Source organism: Corvus brachyrhynchos, unplaced genomic scaffold (genome assembly GCF_000691975.1).
Source record: "Corvus brachyrhynchos isolate BGI_N302 unplaced genomic scaffold, ASM69197v1 scaffold4, whole genome shotgun sequence".
Taxonomy (NCBI): domain Eukaryota; kingdom Metazoa; phylum Chordata; class Aves; order Passeriformes; family Corvidae; genus Corvus; species Corvus brachyrhynchos.
This window is the reverse complement of record NW_008237878.1, coordinates 5,764,952-5,783,074: the sequence shown is the minus strand read 5'-3', so window position 1 is coordinate 5,783,074 and position 18,123 is coordinate 5,764,952. Positions and strand designations below refer to the sequence as shown.

General features: G+C 45.3%; 1 long non-coding RNA gene across 2 annotated transcripts in view; it reads left to right on the top strand.

The window, feature by feature from the left end:
• The first annotated feature begins 1,624 nt into the window (after window positions 1-1,624).
• LOC108446280 overlaps window positions 1,625-18,123 on the top strand; it is a 27,270-nt gene continuing 10,771 nt past the window's right edge. Inside the window, exons 1-2 of one of the 2 annotated variants that reach the window (XR_001861430.1) lie at window positions 1,625-16,067; window positions 16,858-16,906. This is a non-coding gene — a long non-coding RNA (uncharacterized LOC108446280). The remainder of the gene's footprint in view (window positions 16,068-16,857; window positions 16,907-18,123) is intronic. The other variant, XR_001861429.1, reaches the window with a different exon arrangement.

Genomic DNA, 18,123 nt, shown 5'->3' with positions numbered 1-18,123 from the left:
TGCATTAATGTACTTTTAACAAGTTGACAGTCTTTTGGCAAACGCTCCTGAGATCTGAGAAGCAAGGGAAAAAAAGACTGTATTATACCTTACACTGGCCGGATTGTAAGAAGCTGTCAGGTAAAACCTCAGGTTTCTTTTTCTACTGCAAAAATATGGGACAAAATATCCACTCATAAGCAGGTGCACATATCTGACAATTTTGCAAAGTCCTTACTGCCTTCCTCCTAGTCCCTGGAAGAGCCTGCTCCCAGCTTGGGAACAAGCTGTTTTATTCTTATTTAATGGATGTGGAACTCGTGCAAGGGGTGGAGGTGCTGAGCAAGGTATTTTACAAAGCTTTTAAAAGGTCTCAAGAAATGTATATTTTGGTGACAGGAGCATGGACCCTTTGAAAAGTGATCCAAACTCTGCTAAATAAATTGGTCGGTGTGCCAAATAAAAGGGAGTCTTGCAAGCTCTTTATTACCATGGTGTAGGAATTTAAGAGGATTCAGCGTGGCAGTTTGGCCAGCAGATGACAAAATCACAAGGGATGACCTGAAGACTGAGATGATGGTTTTCTACGTCTCTGTTTAAACCAAATAATTAAAGTGAGGGTCTTTCCATTTGGTTCCAGCTCCTGCATGGCAAGTGAATTGTGGTTGAACTTGGCCTTCATTAACCAGAGGAACCAGAAACTGCTGTTCCTGCCAAATCATAGAATCATTTACATGGGAAAAGACCTCTAACATCTTTGAGTCCAACCTTTGGCTGATCACCACCTTGCCGACCAGACTATTGCACTAAGTGCCAAATGGCATGGCAGTAGCAGCAGGGCCTGAAAGGAGGATGGTTATTAGGAAACCTGGGGTTGATGACATTTGGCTGAACTCTGCTGGCTGTGCAGTCAGTGTGCAGAAGTAACTGGGCTACTGCTGGGTTGGTATGGGCAATGAAGCAGTGGTCTGTGCATGCCTGCCTGCCTGCCTGAATGGACTCTGCCATGGCCTGAAGCTAAGAGTTAACTGAGTCCCTGCACTGCAGCCTTCAGATGTATGGGTAGGATATCTCTGAGTAGTTCTGGGTCTCTCAGTTACTAGATGTTCTGCTTTGTACCTCAGTGGAGTTGATGTGTATTTTTAAAGAATGCAATGTGTTTCCACCAATCACTTAGAATAAATGTGTTACAGTATTTGCAAAAACTGTACAAGCCAACTGTACTGACACAAGAAAAGGAGGCAGGAGAAAATATTTGGGCTGCAGATCAGACTCGTATCAGTTGCCATGCGAATAAAAGAAATACTGAGAGTTGAGGGAATCCTTTAAACTACAGGATTTTTTAAATTGAGTTCTTATTTGACTGTTTATTTAGGCCCTACATTAAGACAAAAATGTGTGTTTAGCCAGCTCCTCCTGCTGGACCCAGAGCAACTATTAGGGCTTATTTCCACAGAAATATTGCTGATTCTGGCCCCAGAACAGAGAAGAAGGAGGCCTGGGAGAGCTGCTCTGCTTAGTGGCACTGGGCTCACTCTGTCGCCAGGGGCTCGAGCAGCCCCCTTGCAGTTTGGCAAACAGAGGCCAGCTTCATGTTTACATGGTAAAGCTGCTGCCAGTGGTTTGGAAAGGCTGCAGTATTTGTCTGCTCCAGGCTTTGTTTCTGGGTTTGTCTCTTGAGTTTGGAGAGACCAAAATGGTACCCCTTTGCTCTGGAAACTATGACTCGATCTGGCTGGCACAGGAGTGATATGACGCAGCTTACAGTATGGGAACTGTCTCACTGCTGGGAAAAGTCACTGAAAGGTCTGCTAGTTAATTAGCAGGGGGATTGTAAATAGCTAAAACCTGACTGAATTCCTCTGTCAGCTCAGGACAGGATCCTCCTGCCACTCCTCTTCCTGCCTCTTCGCTCTTTGACCACAATCGGTTATTCTGGAGATAAATTTTCTTCTCACAGCTTCTGCTCCAGTCATTACTATGGTTCACTGTGGCTGTTACTTGTTCCCTCTAGGAAAACAAGAAACTCAGTGCTATGGAAGAGCAGTATTCTCTCAGTCTCCTTCACACCCTTCGTAGTTTTTCCCTTTCCCAGGGAGAGGCTGAGAGCAGAGGCAGCCTGGCCAGTGCTGCTTGACTTGGATGCTGCTGTCCTCTCTTGCTTCAGCTGGTGGAAAGCACTTGAGGTAGATCTGCCTCGGCTGTAGCTGAATCACAACTTTTCTGAGCCAATCTGCCTGTGTACTTATGGCTTCACAGAGCCTGGTGCAGGTTCCTCATCCAGCCAAGAACCACAGCCCATGGCAGACTGGGTGGTGTAGAGATACCTTGGTGATATCTTCATCACTGACCAGTGCACAGGAGTAGGGAATCGGACACTTCTTCACTCAAGCCTCCAAACCCTAAGGCTATGAAATCAACAAGCCTTCTAGAAGGTTTATTTCCTTCTTCTTCAGACACTTCCAAGAGCCCCTGGAGGAAACCTGTGTTGATATCGGCAGTGCACCCTGGCTGAAAATGCATCAGAACGTCACCCATCTCACAACTGTGTGTCCTCCTTTGATAAAAAGAAGACATTTCTCATCTTTCACATTTTTTTTTTTACATGCCAACCCAATCCCTTCCAATTGCATGAGCTCAGAAATCCTCCCAAATGCAGTCTAAAAGTAAGTTGGAAGCAGGCATCAGCAACTGTGTTTGTGGAGAGAGGAGCTATCCCAAGTGCCTACACCAGCATTGCCTTCATTGGCCTCAACAGAGGGGCTTGTGTGAGCCAGCACTGACAGCACCAGGCCCCTGGCCAGGGTGTGAGCTCTGGGCTGGGAGGACTTTGCAATGATGGGAAGAAGAGTGTGGGAGGGGAAAAGGGAAGAGTAGTTTGGTTTAAAGATACTGTCCACAGTGCTGATTCACTGGGCTAATCGGATCTTGGTGGCATTTTTCCCCTGGTATCTGCTCTGTGTGTCTGTCGCTGTTTTTGAGAATTTATCTTTCTCATCAGAACTTGGGGTTTTTGTTGGGTTTTTTTCCTCTCTTCATTCAATGCCTGTTAGAGGAAAACATTTGAAAACAAGATGTCCTTTTCTTCAGAGCTCTGTTTGGTAGATCAGAGCTGCGATAAAGTCTCTTCTCATGTTGATTTCCATGGAACATGGGTACCCCATGGGCAGTGGCCAGCCAGTGCTACCTACAGCCTCTGCTGAATTCTTTTTTTTTTTTTCAATAGAAGTTCTCAGTTATCCAAACTTTAAAACTTATTTTGGGGCTATGCAGCAAAGGCTGATGGATGGCCGTTTTATGTTGAAGCATGCCTGTGGCATAGACCCTGTGGGCAAGGCTCTGGAGTCATTCCTTAAGTGACCCTATCAAATGTGGGAAGTGGCAGACTGTGATTGAATGGGCAGCCCTGATGGGGCTGGAGATGCAGAGGAGCACTGCCTTGCCTGGTCCCTATCCTCCCAGAGAAAAAGCCTAATGACAAATAGCTGAGAAATTTTTATTATAGTTCAGGTTCTGGTACAGCTGCTGGAGAGGTTTGAGCAAGTCTTGTGGAGCTCCACTGTGTCCTGTACGGATTGAGGTGAAGCCATGAGCTAAGTTGAGCTCGTAATGACCAGTGTGCCAAAACTCTGAAATCTGCAGATTTGGTAAAAAGGGTCCAAGTCTTGGTTATTATCTGCCAGCTGAAAACTCCCCTCCAACCCCTGTTGTATCTGTTTAGCTGAGCACAGCGTGAGAGGGGGGCGGCTTGGGGAGTGCCTGATAAAAGAACTTTAGCTGTGCAAAGCTCCTTTGGTGAGACTTCTCCATAAACATCATCTGTTGTGAATTCAGCCTTGCATGATTACAGGCAGACATCTGTGTTGATTATGTGGGTTTTCTGGAGGAAGGATTTTAAAATATGGAAATGAACGGAGGTATTTTCACAACCGGTTAGCATCCGTTTCATGTTATTATTGAATATATGTCTCAGAGAAGAGCTTAGAGATCTTAGGTCAGAGTAGGGCTTCACTGAACAAGGTACAGAATATGCTTGAGGAGATACACCTTGCTACAAATAGTTTGAGACAGTCCTAGCCAGGGCAGACAGCTGAGCAGAGGGAGGGTGAGCATGAGGGGTAAGGTGACCTGCTCAGGGCTGCGTGCAAGAACGTAGGAACAAAGCTGGGCCAGGCTGCAGCTCTCCTGGCTCTGCCCAGTCCTCAAACACTGCTGTGCCCCCAGGCTTATGTGGGCAAATGACAAATAAGAATTGCCCTGTAAATCAGTGATAATATTGCTATAGCTCTCTCTGGTGTTTTTACCATCCTTCTCATGGTGTCTGCCTTACATCCTGAGATTTTGAGGAGATAGATGCTGCTGGTTTTAAGGATAAAGCATGATGCTAGTTTTACACCTTTACTGCATTCAGAATGAAGGGACAATAAGAAAAATATTCTTGTTTAAGAAATATCAAAACTCAGAGTGGTCTCAAGAGTGTGTATTAGCTTATAGGTCTGTATAAATCAACACATCTGCTTGTAGAAATTCAAGAACTTGAGATGAGGCAGTGAAAGGAGATCAAATACAATTTTAGGTGTAGATATAGGCTGTTCTGTGGTTTAGCACACTTTGGTTGAGATTTAGACATGAGTGAAAATCAGAATCCTCCTTCTCTAGAGCTGATGTTTTCTGCATTTCAATTTTCTACCATCTTGAACATTGTTAATGTAGGAGATCAGTTGAGGGTTATGACTATCACAACAGTGTTACCAATGGGGCTGGTTTGGGACCAGCTCCAACCTGTTTCTTGCAGGCAGGTTCTGACACAAGGCGTTGAGCCATTAGATCCAGGTACCACAAATGTAGAAATGCCAGTTGGCAGATGTGTCCCACTAACATGGAGCGACCCTTGTGATGGCTCTGTTTTTGCTGAGCAGCACCCTAACCCAAAAGGCGCATATGGAGTTGGGAGTAGGCCACAACCAGGAGCCCTCTCCCATCTTGGGGTGAGCACTTCTCCTTCACACAACTGGCACGCTGGCAGCAGGACCCCCAATTGAGCATGGATAGGCTGTCAGAGGGACCCCAGATTAATGTGGCTTCAAGAAAACCTGTCCTCACCTTCTGTTTTTTTGTCATCACACAAACCTTCAGAACCTTTCTGTGGTACCAGGATGGCCGTTTGTTATGGTTATCACAACGGTAAAGTTGTCATGGGTAAAAACATCCCACTGTCCAGAAACACAAGAAAATAACATGGGCAAAGGGGCCCATCCTCCACACCCCCCTTCCCCTCATGACTCCTCCACACTCAGGAAGTGGCAAGGCTGTCCTGTGTGGCCAAAAACAAGGCAAAAGAACCCTAGTGAAAAAGGGAGTTAGGGCTGATTGGTAAGCCAGGCATGGCCACTGAACATCTCTCAAGAGATAAGTCTCTGATGCTTGATTCTTTTCAGTCCTTTTGGAGGCCGTGATAAGGAGGCGGCAGTTGCTTTGTCAGGGTTACTCACGCTCTTTGTGCAGCGTGTTCAGTCACTGAACTTGTTCAGATAAGACAAACATCTAAACTCCATTTCCGGAGACACACACCAGTCTTTGCACTCAGGCAATGGTTATACTGGGGTGGGCTGCTGGAGACAGGGCTGATGATGAATGCTCGTGAGAAAGATGCTCCATTGTAGCTCATGGTTCCCGGTCTCCTTTGTTTCCCTGGACCTCCAAAACTGGAGTCCCAAGTGGTCCAAATATCTGAGATGCTTGGCAAAGGTGGCCACAAGCATTGCAGCAGTGGAGGGGGAAGTACTTCTGAAAAACTCACCAAAATTCTATGTGCTTTGTGCTGAATAAAGCTGAACCCGCACAAAGTCTGGTGACATCCAGACTCATGTGTATCCCTTTTGCAGGATTTGTGAGTCATCAGCCATCAGAATAAAACTTGTTGTAGTTAGTGAGTGCTTCAGTTGCTGCTGAAAGGCAGCCACGAGGGAATAGAAACATGATTGATTAAAGAGAACAATGTCTGGGCACAATTGTTTAGGACAGACAGTGCAAGAAAATAATGTAGGCAACTGGAAATCTACAGGGAATTCTGTAAGGTGTCAGGATGTGATAAATGCCTGGGGTAGAAATCAGTCTAGCTGTTACTCAGCATCCTTGCTGCAAGAAGTGCTGGGGCAGCTCTGGTCACTCTAGTTGGCTGGAGCTCTTTTCCAAACTCACACAAAGCAAGAGGTTTGTCTGGGGAGCAGTGCTGACTAGAAGGAAGAAGCACTCCCCATTCAGTGACCTTAATTTTTTCAGCTTCTATGCTTTCTCTAGAGGGTTTCCAAATAACTGCTCATCTTGGTTTTTCCTGAGAGCTCAGAGGAGTCTTTCCCTGAACTGATGAGCAGAATTGCATCAAATGGCTGGAGCTGTCCCTGCAGGAGCAGCAGACTCAGAGCAGTCCTGCTGCCTTGGCAGTGAAGGTTATGGGAAGCTGTGTCTGTGGGTGTTATATTTTCTATTTTGAGACTTAACATGAAAAGGTTGAGATAGAGCTTATGTAGAGACTTCTGGGCGAACAACAGCATCACTTGATTTTTTTTTTGTCCTCTTTTTTTGAGGAGATGCCTCATGAAACTGCCATTTCACACAGGACCAGTTTATAAGCCAAGTTGTGAGTAACAGACAGGTGTTACTTGTCCTAAACTGGGCTCCTAGTTGTGTTGTTGTTCTGCACTGAAAATGAATCTACTTTATATGCCTCCTGGAAGCCCTGGAGGGAGAGAGACTGCCAAAACTTTGTGAACTTGTTTCATTATTCTGTCCAAATCTCCCCTAAGATCTCTTGGTGAACAGATTTCACACAGGGAAAAGATTTTCACAAAAAGTCTTCATTCCCCTCCTTAAACAGACTTCCTCTAAAGGCCACCAAGACAGCTGGGGACCTTTAGCACTCAGAGGACCTGGTCCACATTGAAAGCACTGTCACCACAGTGTCTCTGGGGGATGTTTGTCCTGGTGACCCTGCACAGTGCTCAGCAGTTGCATCACTTAGGCATCTAATTGCATTTATAACCCAAGATGCCAGGTATAAGATGCCAATAAATTTTAAAAACCCTGCAATGGAAAGGTTATACTATATATTACCAGGCCATTGAGGATGCAGTTCTGTCAGCACAGGGTTATTCAATTAACTGGAATCCAAGCAATTAGTATGGCAGGGTTTTATTGTTTGGTTTGGGGTTTTGTTGGTTTTTTTTTTTTTTTTTTTTTTGTTAAATTCTACTACCAGAGCAAGGATTTAAAGTGTTCCTGAATTTCAGTGACATTTTTGTTCACTGCCAGTTGCCCAGAGTAAAATATTAGGCCTAAGGCATGTGCTGGTATCATCCTGCTGTGAACACCAGCAGAAAATCCTGTCCTGAGAGGTGCTTGTTCTGGGAGGAATGAATGGACATAGCCTCCCTCTCTTTCCTCGTGTTGCACTGGATTCTCCTTTACAGGTCACCCAGCAGCACTGTGTGATTGTGTGGATTTCCCAGCTTTTCCCAGGCTATTTTCTTCGGGGGCTGGGAGCAGTTTTGGCAAGCAGTGACCTAGTCATGCTCCATGACCAAGTGAATTCATGACCTCATGGTTCCCAGTTTTCCCCTGTGTTCTGCTGATGTGCTGTGCTGGCTGGAATAACACAGTCTGTGTGTGGGCAAACCCACAGAGTCCTGTTGTCCTATGGCAGCGTTTCCAGGGTGGAAATACTTCTCTTGCTTTATCTGAACCTGCCTGTCCATGTCCCAGCTGCGAGGCACCTGCTGTGCACCTATTCCATTCAGGCTCCAGTGCCCTTCTCTCTCCTCAAGCTTTAATTCCATCCTTGCTTTCCCCATCCCCAGACCAGCTGCCTGCCCAGATGCAAGGGCTGTCTGTTCCCTTCTTGTGGAAGGCAGCTGCCTGCAGCAGGGAACTCCAAAAGCTGCCCACGTCCTGGGCATTGAAACTTTGTTGTTTCAAAGTCACTTTGACCTGAGTGCTGCAGCAAACGTGTACAGCGTCTGCTGCCGCTGCTTCGCATGAGGGAGCTGCAGTCAAATATTAAAAAGGCAGCAAGAGCATTAAATTATTCGGCAATGGAACATTGTCATTCCTCCATAAAACTATTTTGACCTGTAGTTTTCTATGGAGTCCATTGCTCTTAAATGTGCAGTGAGAAAGGAAATTAAAAATTAATCTTTATTTCCATCTCAGAAGAAAACCTTAATTCTCTGCATTGAAATTATACTCATAATCCAGGGTAATAAATTATAGTTTTTAATTGCAGCTAGTCACAGCCAATCAAATGGGAACCTCTCTCTTTCTCTCTCTCTCTCTCTCTCTCGCTTGCTTTAACTTTGCTATACAGAAAAACTCATGGAGTGCTGGAAAAAATTCACATGCATTGACCCAGGCTCTAATATTGTGTGGAGCAAGGCCAGGATGTATTAAAACAGCCAGGTTCTCTTCTTGCCTGGCACACTTGAGCCAGTGACCTGACAGTACCTCATGGGCACCGGCTGCACCAGGCACACAAGCACAGGGAAATGGATAAATTGTACCATTCCCACATGGGGAAAGTGTGGTGTAGGATCTTGTTCAAGGTTATGGCGTGAGTCAGTGTTGAATGAGGAACAAAATCTTGATCTTGGTTCACCTGCTTTTGACTCCGAGACAGAGCCACCCTTCCAAGCAGAGGATGGGAACCAGGATGCCCTGCTCTGGCCCACTGACCAATGTTGCTGACCTTCAGGCATCTCAGCTCTGACATCAGACCTCTTCTGGCAAAAAGGACAGCTGGTTAAAGCAGATGCTTTCCTTGTGCTTGGTGTCTGTTGCAAGTAACCTCTGTGTTCTTCCACGTTACAATGTGTTGCAGACAAGTGGAGTGTTTCTTGGGATTTGACGTTGCTGTATTGCCTATGATGAAAGCCAGCTTGCAAATGGGCTTACTGAGGTATGGCAACCTTTAGCACAGCCAAGGAATTGTCTCTGTTCCCCAAAAACTGATGCTCTGCATGTGCCAGCTCTTTCCATTGCTATCTCACAACATCTAGCTGAGTGCTTGCACACTCACCACACTGCTGGATCATCCTGTCATCCCAGCCCTTGTGTAGTGGTGCTTGGCCAGGGGTTGTTGCCTCTAGGAGCAGCCCATAAGGTGTATAAACACCTGTGTAGTGCAGGTACCTGAAATGTTTGCATAGCACCATTCTCCTGGCAACTCGGCCTTGCTGGTTTGTGATTTTTTTTTTTAACTCCATTATATCCCAGACAATGTGATAGGCCTGTTTTAACAAGGACGATTTTAAGGGTGGCTTAGCACTCCCAAGCTCAGCTAGGGAAACGGAGAGCCAACAGGAGTGCAATCCTCAGCTGGAGGGAGAAGTAGTGGTAGTGGGAGTTTTCTATTCTGATAATTACTCCTAGCTCTTTCCTTTTTTCTTTTCCTCAATTATAGCAGTATGTGGAAGAATGGACAAGTGAGAAAAAGGATGGAGAAGTGGCAAAACCACCAGACACAGCTGTGAGAATGAAATGAGGTCCACGTGACATAAGAAGCCTTAAGTGGTTATTATCAATATAATCGCAGCAAAGGTGTCTGTTAGTAATCAGGATTAACCTAATATGTCTCTAGTCATTGATTTGGAAAAGACTGTAAAATCTCTGCAGTGAGGATCTTCACTCTGTGGCCATTCCTTCTGAGCAGTTCAGTCCTGTTAACTGCTCTGAGAACAGTGGGGGGAAATCCTTACCCGAGGATGCATGAAAAGGTACAGACAACAAAACCTAACAATATTTTTGTGCAAAGCACTGGTGTTCTTGATTAATAGTCCCTAGATTGCAGACAGGAGGTTTTATGGGGCCTTATTCTGCACTTTTTAACACTGGCTGTTCCTAGAGAGTTTTAGGTGGACAAAAAGAAGCATTAGCATGGGCGAAACATGCTTTCGCCGTTATGACAGATTAACACCCCCAGAAATTCTGCTGCCCACCTTCCCTCACTGGCAGTGAGCTGCTATCTCTGGAGGATCTCTGTGTGCTCTGCAAAGGGCCCCAGTGCAAACCCAAATGGTGCAAGCCCTTCTCCAGGTGACTGGCTTTCCTGATTGGATGACCAGCAGCTCCACATTAGCAGGACAGGTGTGTGCTGCAGCAGTTGGGCAAAAAGGTTGATTTACCCACGTGAAATTTCAAAAGGGGGACATAAGTGGTGTGAGTGGGAATGGCTGCCCTGAGCACCTTGGGCAGAGCTCGTTCTTGCGCTCAGCTGCCTCAGCCCTAGGGCAAGCTTGAAAGAGAATTAGATGGTTACAAGGAAATAAATTTGGCATCCTGGAGTTCTTCTGCCATCTTGACTCTTCCATGCATTTTGTTAGACAGAGATCTCACAAAAATGTGTGTATTCTGAAGGGCTGCTTCTGTCTGAAGTTGTGGGGATGTTGATGACCAGCTTGCACTGAGCTGTCCTGTCCTGCCTTCGCTGCTATCAGAGTGCAAGTTTTAGCTAAAGGTAGCTTATGTGTGCTCATGTGTGGCGAGCACACCTCTGGTTTCTTTTATCTGAGCTGCTTTTAAATGTGAAATCTCTCCCTGAGCAGGATTAACCATGGCATAATGAATCAAACTGCTTGGAGGCTTTTTCTCATGATCTAGTTGAATTTGGCAGTTAACTTCCTTCCTTCTCTTCTAGTTCTACCAATTGGATTTACCTCTAAGTTATCCTTCTTTCTTGGAACATTTTAACAGGAATCAGAGCTGCATATCTTTTCCACTCTTTCATTGTTTTCCCTCCTAAAACAGTTCCTCATAATTCTTGGTCATTTTTTATTCTATCTTTATTTCCCACTTTCCCTCCTAGTTTCATAAAAACAAAGAAAAGAAAAATGTTGAGCCTCTTCTCCTAGACTGTGAGACTGTAGAACAGCATACTTGGATTGCTGCTGAGGTAAATAACACAGTTTCTTGTGGTTCATGAAAGTGATTCTTAAATTTTGAATGAGACAGCTTTGTGATGCAGAAAGCTGAGACTGCCAGTTATTCAACCAAAGCCTCTGCTTCCCAACAGGGAGCAGTCAGGGAGAAAGGAGAACACCCAGTAGACTGTGTGTATACAGACAAGGCTCCTTCTGGAAATTAAATGGTTTATCTAAAGTTATCAGACTGCTGACTGCTCTTTAAAAGAGGTACCTCTGGGCTGGGGAAAGAACTGCAGTTCTATTTGTCAAATCTGAAGGAAGAATGATCCTGGAATTTATTATCCTATGTGTAATTTTTGTATTTAGCAGAATACTGAAAGCAGGATTTATGAACTAAACAAACCTGTTTCCGGAAGATGATGGCAGCTCTGTGCCTTTAGCAGTAGTGGCGGCACAGTGAATGTATCTCACCAGAAAATCTTTTATTTTATAGCACAATAAAATTAGTGAATGAAAGCAAAAAGAGGTATAATGGATCTGGGTTTTAACAAGCATATGAATCGGTATCTCATGAGATCTTACCTGAAAAAAACATAATTGTATTTTGCTGGGAAAAGACATGTAGAGAACAAAAGGAGAATAATAGGAGAGAGAATCTTGTGACCATGGTTGGAGATTTGACTAAGATGAGTGACCTGGTGCTTTGGGCCTCAGCCAGTGGGTTTAAGTCCTTGCTCTGCCACAGACTTTACAAGGACTCATCATTTCCCTTTCTGTGTTTTTTTTCACATCACTTCTTTCCTTGGTTTGCCATCATTAAACAAAAAATGATACTATTGTCCTTCCTGCTTGTGAGAATGATGGCATTTAACATTGAGAGATTCCATGAACCGCAGGAGTGCAGACCATGCAACAATATTGGATTTTTCCACTGTCATATGAGCAATTATAACAAGTTATCCATTTTTCATTGTTTCATGCTTCATGCACAGGGCAGGCAGACTTGATTTGCCTACGATTTTGTGGGAAGGCAAAAAAGATTTATCTGATGTTTGGAAATTTCCTGTAATTGAAGCACAACAGAAAAAAAGGTCTTTTGCTTTTCCTCCATCCTGGAAATGGGTAAGAGGAGCTCTTTGGTGAGGCCATGCAGTGACAGTTCAGACTCATGGCCATGTCATTTAGTGTTTGCGTGGCTTCCTGGTGATTTGGAATGAAGGGGATTGGCTTCTCTGTCCCCCTGCAGCCTGGGGACACTGCTGTTCCTGGGCTCAGGAGCATTTGCTATGCCCACTCCCCTGAACACATGTGCTGGCCAGAGAGATTGTCTCTAATGTAGGCTGGGCAGCTCTTCCTCACACACTCTTCTGTATCAAACACTTCCCACCTTGAAAACTTCCTTGGTTAACTGCTCATTTCAAAATCGTTATTAATGTATTTGCACAGGGATTTTGGAATTTAATTAGCCTCTTTTGAACTGTTCTTAGAATGTTTGTCTAGAGAAACAGAAAATCCCTCCATGACTTGTTTGCTTTCTCCATTTGTTGGTTTTCACTGGAAGGGGAAGATACCGGCGGGGTTTGCAGGGCTGCATCCTCCTGGTGCCACTGGTGCTGCAGCTGAGGATAAGCCACAGGCTCTGCAGAGGAAGCAGCTGGTTTTGGGGTGCATCAAGGCCCCTCCTGGCCAGGGCTGGGTTCATGTGTTGGCACAGGCTGGGCTGCTGAGCACGGTAGGACTTGGCCAGCTGGTGACAAGGGGCTGTGCAGTGTCCCAGCACACGGCTTGCCCTTACTGCTGACCCAGGCATGTTTGCACCCAGACAGCCATGCTGGCTGAACTGGGCTCCCATTTCCCTCTTCATGAGTTTCCTTCGGGAAATTCAAATCCCTGAGTGAGATCTCACTTCCAGAGACCAATTGGCACAGTGTGATTTTCATCTCACTTTTTGGAAGCGCCATGTTCAGAGTAGCAGTTCTGCCATACCCCATCCAGAACATGTTGCAGGCTGTGCATGTTCATGTGTGCAAATCTGCAGGCTCTCAGTTTTCATTTGAAGGCTGGTTTAAGTTGGATTTTCTTCCTTTTGTCTGATCCTTGAGAAGCCAGGCTGGGCAGAGCAGGACGGGGTTTCTGGTGTTCCCTACTGCCGTGGGAGCACATGCGCTCTCCTTCTCTCTGGCAAACCACAGTGGTTATGACCACTGCCTCTGGTAGTGTTGTATTTGTCCCAAATTGAGGAAGGATGACTAACTTAATCACTCGATAGTTTTGATTTCTAAAATTAAACAGCCTGCCATATGTGCAACCCCGTTACTATATTTATGCCAGCAGTTAGCAGACAGCACCAGCCAAGCTGGAGAGGCTTTGCAGCTGCAGCTTGTGCCTGTGCTGCTGCTGCTGCTGTGAGCACACAGATGTTTCTTTGCCCTTTCCCCAAATGCAACTCTGTGGACATTTCTCCTGTGGAAACAAAAGCACTTGTACTCATAGAACTTTCTGGACACTCTTCAGCCATTGTTTTGTAAACGTGTCCTGATGCTCCCTGGTGAACCTCAGCTCCCAAGAACGGGTGGAAGGATTCAGGGACTGGATCAAACCCAGGAGACAGCGCAGCAAGCCAAAACTGAAGGCTCCAGCCCCAGTGCTCAAGCACAGCCAGCCAGTGAGCTGCAGGGGCTTCCTTGAGGAAATGGTGGGTGCTCCCCCAAAGGAGTCCCCTTGAGGGCCATGCAGGCCCGAGGGAACACATGGCAGCTGGCTGTCCTGGGTTGCCTGGGCTGTTCAGTGAATTAGGGGGATGAGATGCCTTTCTTCCACCATTTGTTTTGTAGGAGCTCAGTTAGCACCATGCAGATTTATTTGGATTCTAGGAGAGAGGAAATAAGATGAATAAGCAGTGGATAAAAGCCAAGGTGAAATGTACTGAAGTGGAAGGAGTGGACCCTTGTTTTTTGGAGGAGGGCAGACTGAGGGATGAGATGTTGGTTATTACTTTGGTCCAGGCAACATTCCTCTGTGATCTTAGACACGTTGCTTGACTTTGTTTGCTAGCAGGAAATCTGGCTTGCCTGGCAGAAGGATTAAGAGATGGAATGAATATTTAGCACTAACTAACCAAGAGTGTTTGGGTGAAACTGAAATATTTTGATGTATTAGATCTGATTTTACCAACTGACTTGGTGACTTATAGGTGCTTTTGTTTGGTGTTGAGCAAGTGTTACTGCAAAGCATTAGCAGCAGTGTGTTTGGGTAGGGTTGCATGTGCTTGTTGAGTAGGTGGCAGGAGAGGGTTTGTTTTTCATTTGCTTAGGTTTTTTATTTAAAACAATTGGAATCCTTGGGGATTTCTTTCTTGTGGAATGGAGCTATATGGATCTGGCATCTGTATGTAATAAAAGTAGAAAGTATCTCTGACCCTTAGGGCAATGTCAGATTGAGAAACCTGTATCAATTAGAGCAGAAAAAAACAAATTATTGTTAAATTTCTGTGCCTGTGGCACTCTCTCCTCTAAGGATGCATGAATGGTCTTGGGTTACAGGGATACCTCAGAGCACCCAGGGGTGACCTACGTACATCATCACACTGTGCACTAACCTCTCTCTTGTCCCTGCAACTTTTGGAGATCATCTTCCATACCTGAACATCATTCCAGTGTCCATAAACTGTCTAGAGCTAGTTCTTGTTTAACTGTTGCAGCTGCATGGAACTTGCATGCACGGATCTGTTTTCATTCTGAAATTTCCCCACAACACGTAAATTCTTAGAAATTTCATTGATGTACAGAGCAAAATGAAACACTGACAGGCCACTTTTTCAAAATCTTCCCTCCAGTATTTTGGGGGGAGTGTGTGGTTTTTGTTTCAACCTACTTCCTTCTGCTCTTTGTTTATTGGGAGCCAAGGAGGAGGCTTGTTGGACTGATTGCTGTTGTTTATTAAGCTTGCTTCCTTTAGGAAGATTTTCAAGACCACTGTGGCCAGCACAGGGAAATGCCTTCCTATGCTCCACCTCTGCTCAGAGGGCAGGAGTTTGGCATAAAAAAACAAACAATAAAACCTTGGGAATAATCCTTTCTTGAAAAGAGACAGTCCAGACTCACAGCATTTGAAGTTTCCTGGAACCAGGGATCATAATTTCTGTGGATTCACAGAACCTTAAGATTTTGTACCTTAAAACAGCATTTGCCTGTGCAGGCAAAAGGAGCCTTTATGTTTACTGTTTTGCTTGTGGTTAGTTACAGATAATTACTTAAAATTCTCAGGTGTCTGGATAGCATGGAGTATTGGGAAAGGAGAAGAGATTCTTCTGTGCCAGAGGCAGCATGGACAGCAGGGAGGTGGGCTGGCTCCTCTCTTTGGCCTGTTGCCTTGGGTGGGTCAGACTCCCTGCTCAGTTTCTGCATCCCAACAGTACTGTGTGCCAGCATTATTAGCAGTGATACATTATAAATTATTAACATTTGGAAAAGGTTTGAATTTATTTGCAGAGAGCTGTTCTGGGCAAAAAAGATGAATAGTTTTTTGGCTTGGGTTGGGTTTCTTTATTGTTTAATTCCCTTTTTTATTTTTCATTTAGTTAGCTAGGTTTGAGTCCATACTTTGACTCATATTTTAAACAGCAGCATCAAGGATCTCACTGTTTATGCCAGCAGGGCATTTGGCCCTCTCCACTGTGCTCTCTGCCTCCCTTCTGAAAGGTGATGTGGGATGTATTGATCCCAGCTTTTAGGACTTGTTCTATTTCTGAACCCAGACTGCAGTATAAAGTACAAACACCATTTTAAAAGGGAAGATCTATATTAGAATGACAAAGAGAATAAATTAAAGCAGCGTCCCCTCTCTAATGGTCTGCAGGCAGTCATTAAGGAGGGAATGCCCACTGCTGTCTATCTGAATGATGCTTTAGAGTCTTCAGTACCAGGGGACTTCAGTGAGCACAGTATTGATTTTTGTTCCTACATTAAGCTTTTAGCTTTGCAGATGGTTTTCTTTGAAGTCATTAACATTGCAATGTGCAGCATGAGGGGGAAATAGCTCTGCTGCTGTGCAGGTACCACCTCTGATCACTTCCTTCTTCCCTTCCTCTGTTGAGCCATCATTCAGCTGATGCACCTGCAGGAGAGTGAGGAGAAAAGGAAGTGAAGTTGCAAGCCAGGACAGCCTTGGAACGGGGTGAGGAAGAACAATTTTTCCAAAAGTTGGCAATGTTTAAAGCTTTCTTAGTGGTTGTGAGCCTGGGGTGGGGGAGTTGGAACACAGCCAAGGGCTGTGGCTGAATCCTCTGGGTGTACCTGGCTGTGGGTGTGGGGAGGCTGTAGCAGCTCAGTGGGGGCTGAGAGCTGCCATCAGCATGTTTATTCCTGCTTGAACAAAGAATCTTAGGTAAATTCAGCTATCAGGTAAACTCAGATTTTCCCACCTCAAGACTGAGGACAGTGAAGTGGTGACAGGGAAACATCAGAGGTCTGCTACTAACATCGGACTGAGGTTTGCACTGGGCCCCAGGTTTGTTAGTTAGAGGATTAACACAGCTAAATCAGTAAATCAAGATGGTTATGGTTGTTTCAGATTTATCCAGATCCCTGTTTGAAGGGATCTGCTCACAGACAGGAGCATGTCACTGCAGACACAGCTATGCTGCTTGAAGCAGCTCATTCCCTCTCTCCCTTCCCTCTGTTACTCTTCCCTCTCCACATCTGGCTTCCTGCTTTAAGGGCTGACCCTCACCCCAGGGGAGTGGGAAGGCTGCTGCAGTATATGTGGATGCTGTGGAACTGTCATCCTCTGGGCAAGATTGCAGAGACACCCACTGGTATGCCCGGGCAGGGCGGGGATTATCCACAGGGGGAATGGTCTCCCAGTTGTATTGAGGGGGAAGGATGTTTGTGTCCTCTGCTTTTGTCTGTGTACATGAGCCCTACAGCCTGAGTCCTTCAAGTCTAATGATATTGTTTCATTTCAGGACAGGACAAGGAGCTTTTGCCCTTAACACTCCTGACCTTGCTGCTGTGGTGAGTTCCTGGGAGCTAGGGATGTCTGTCTCTCCAGTTACAGAAAGGAGGGGTATGTGATGTGGTCACAGAAGTGAAAAGGGCCCAAGTCCTAGTGGCTTCTGTGTCACCCAGCCCTCATGGCTATTTTAATGTCAGTTCTTCATGGGAAGGAGGGCCAGAAGGGACATGGAGGTATTGTCTATTGCCTGCCACTGCCCCAAGGTGGAATCAACTTGCTCAAAGATTTGTTTCTGTGCAACACAGCACAGGATGGGCTCTGCTGCTCTGACCAGCTCTGCCTGTCCTACTCCCACCAGACCCTGTTGGACCCCTCCTCTGCAGTGCAGATGGATGCTGCTCACGTAGGAAACTGCAGCTCCCTCCTCTCTCTGCACTGCACAGCCTTTTTGGGGAATACTGCAATGTCAGTGCCCAGTTATTTGCAGTAGCAGGTGAAGGCAACCCCTCCCAGCGCTCTGGAGTCACAACATTTGGTCTTCTGCATTGTAATCCTCCATCTAAACCAGTAACTCTCACACACAAACTGTGTGTGTGGAGCTGGAGCATTTCTTACAACTTGGTTTGTGCTTTGATTTGGTTTTTAATATTTTCTTCTGCATCATGTCTCCATCAAGACAGCTCAAATAAGAGGCGTTTGTTTTCATGGCTAGAAGGTTTCCCAGGCTTGCTTGAGTGAGTGTGCTTCAGGAAGAGAGCAGCCTCCCACCTCAGCAAGCAGCAGAGAAAAATTTTCTTTCCTTGGTCTCCTCCCTCCCCCAGTCCACTAGTGTGTCAAAACCTTGAGTTTTGTGTAAAGTTGTTAAATAAGCTTCTAGGCAAAATAAAAGATCAAAAGGGGTCTAATTAGCTGCAGTCTGCTTAGGAATTGTGGTTGTTCACCTAGTTTTATAAATTGACACTTTTAACATTAGAACTCAAAGCAAAAAACGATGTAATTATTCCCTTTTTTTGAAGCTTAGGTTTAATGTCTTTATTGAAAATTGGGTACTTCTGTGGCATCTCAAGATGCTTTATTCTATCAAATCTGGAGCAAGTCATTTTTCATTTTGGATTGTAATGTGGTATAAATGATAAGGGCCTGATTCAGAAAGCTTTTTTTTGTTCCCCCCCACTGGCAGCCTGACGAGAAAGCTTCACAGTCACCTCACAATAACCCTGAAGATAATCTAGGGTTTGAGTCTTTGTGAAGCTGCTCTCTCTAATACAAGGGAAAG